The following is a 3,196-nucleotide window of genomic DNA, read 5'->3' on the forward strand; positions in this document are numbered from 1 at the left end:
ATCTTTTTTTTATTTGAAAAATGTTAGACTTTTATGAACATAATTTGAGAATAAATAAAATTCTTTTTTAAAATAAAATATTTTTATTTTTATTTAAAATTTTATATATATTAGGAGAATATTTATGGATTTTATATATATCATGGGAATATTTGTATTTTTCTGAATGTGTCCATGTATAAGGATAATTGATTAATCAAATAAAAAGGCTCTTTATGAGTTATTACACGTACAAATATAAAACCTGTAATTTTTTGCTTTAGTCTTTGTTAAACTGGTTTTTTTTACTATACTTACTATTATTAAAATTCTATTACAATATATTACAAGCGATATTAGACATAAAACAAGTCTTAAGAAAAAGATATTGGAATTATGAACATTAATCACATTCTGTTAGATAGAATTTTTATTATGTATATTACAAAAACATATCACATTTTATGATTTATCATATTAAGTACAATATTATATTATATATATAGTTAGGTAAAGATATATTTTTTCTTTATATCGTCAATGTTAAACATTTAGATAAGAAATAAATTCTTTATAAGTGTTTTTTGTTAATAGTATCTATTAATAGATTATTTAATTTTTTTCATTTTTTTCTTCTTAATAATTAATTAATATTTTTATCTTTTCAATATCTGAGTATATAAAATTATAACAACAAGACTTTTTTGCCAAATAATTCATGATTTAATAGCTTATATAATTACTATTACAAATTATAAGTATTTTTATATGATCAAAAGTAAATAAATACGTTTTGAAGCTTAATGAAATATTAGCCCACAAAATGTTGTACTTTTTATTTTTATACTAGAGAAAGAAAGAGAGTATACATAGATGCTGTCTTTCAAAATTAATACTAAAAATTATTGCATTAAAGGATATTTTTCCATGTTTTAAAGAGAAAAATATTTACAAACTATAAGTATATAAATAATTTTCTATTTAATTATTTTATTTAATTACACAAAGAAGCGTTCACTGTACTCGCGATAGTAGGGGAACGTGAGGTAGAACGGCCAATGTAAGCATTGAGGAAGTTTTCAACATATTAAAAAAAAATAAATCGATCCGTTTTTTACTAAAAATATTCTTTGAAATATCCACTATAAGAAAAAACACAAGTTTATTATAAAATAATAGTTTAGACGAGATTATTGATTTAGTAAAAGACTAGATTTTCGTGATATGCTTTTCATACGGGGTATAATGGACTACCTCCAAAACTTGTTTATTTTATTAACATTGATATCTAAAACTTCCTAAAAGTTGTATATTATAATATGATATATAGAACATAAAAATATAGATTTGTATTTTTAAATGATAATTATAAATTAATAAATAAAAACAATTCTCTTATTATAATAAATATTTTTCTCTTTAAAACATGGAAAAATATCCTTTAATGCAATAATTTTTAGTATTAATTTTGAAAGACAGCATCTATGTATACTCTCTTTCTTTCTCTAGTATAAAAATAAAAAGTACAACATTTCGTGGACTAATATTTCATTAAGCTTCAAAACGTATTTATTTACTTTTGATCATATAAAAAATTATAATTAATCAATATTTACATAGACACAGTATGAAATTAATAAGAAAAGATCATTTTAAAACATAAATGTATTTACAGTAATAAAAAATAGAATTTTATCATTGTTTACCTTATGTAAATATATCGAAGAATTACAATTCAGTCACGGAGAGCACAGCAAGTGCATTAAATAATTTATAACAACTTTCAACTAAAAATATTGCGACCACTGATACCAGCACGAAGAAAAAGACACCTAATAGCAATAATTGCAACATATTTCATGACATGGTAGCATCTCTGTAAAAAGATATCGACTCTGCACCATTCTACCCCACGTTCCCCTATTATACTTTAGCAAACGGAACAAGCTAAAGGTAAGGGGTGTTTTTTTTTTTTTTGGCACGTTAAAATATATGTCAAGAAATATATGAAGATGTGGACACACAAATGGTAATAAACAAATAGGTGGTGATAATTTTATTAGCAGTAATCTTATCATATCAGATATACTATCTCGCGAATAAGCTATCTTATTCTTAATATTTATTTTTTTGCATACATTTGCAACAGCTGTTTTTACGATTAGGTTTTCATTAAGCTTAATAATACGGTGGTATTACGGTACGAAAACCAGCAAATATTATTATAGTTGGAATGCTACAGGGAATTATTCCCTGTAGAAGTCATTGGTAGAAAGTATAAACTAACTATAGGTATAGAAACAGAAGATTTTTGAAAGGTAACTTTGCCGATAACAAGCTACTAAGGTTGAAAACATCTTTTCAATTGACTATTATTCAATTGATTATAAGTTAAGACCGTCTGCATAGATTGGGAGCCAATAAGATAGAGTGCAGCATTTTAGCAAGTTTAATGAGCTTGCAAAATAAGTCAAGTATAGAATAAATAATGATTGTATCATACAACCTAAAAAATAAAACAGGGAACTATTCTAATTTCAAGTAGACTGAGATAAAGATGTTAACGGCAAATCTAGAACAAGAAATTAACATGCCATGTTTCATTAGTGTGCTGCAGATTTCAAAAGATACTTTACATTGAACAAATTCTGCGCTACTTAAACAGTAAATATATATGCAAGTATCCGGCTATTTATTCAAGTTACTTAAATAAAATTTTTATAAGATTATAATTTTATAATTATTATGTCTAATTGGTGATAGATATAATAATTTTGATAACATGTGTAATATAATCTTATTATGAAAATTGCATGCACATTTATATCGTTACTTTTAAGTAATAAATAATTATTTAATTATTATTAAATAAATAAAAATATTTACGTTTAAAAATTATGTTTATGTATTTTTAAAATAAATTGTTTAATTGCAATTTTTTGATAACTCATTAACAGATTGTCAAAATACATTTGTATAATTAAATGACTAAATTAGTTAAAGCAAGTAAGAAGAATGATTTAGTACTATGGCTTTTTTCATGTTTTAACACGCGCTTTATAATTTAAAAGAATATAGTTTTAATATTATTTTTATTGGATTTTTTTTATATTTTGACTTAGTTCCCTAAAGCTAGTAATCTTTCTTTCATTAAAAATAATGTATATTTTTGTGTTTTACATCAATTATATATATATCATTGATATCATTTTTATAT

This window comes from Anoplolepis gracilipes, chromosome 1 (assembly GCF_047496725.1).
Source record: "Anoplolepis gracilipes chromosome 1, ASM4749672v1, whole genome shotgun sequence".
Lineage (NCBI taxonomy): Eukaryota > Metazoa > Arthropoda > Insecta > Hymenoptera > Formicidae > Anoplolepis > Anoplolepis gracilipes.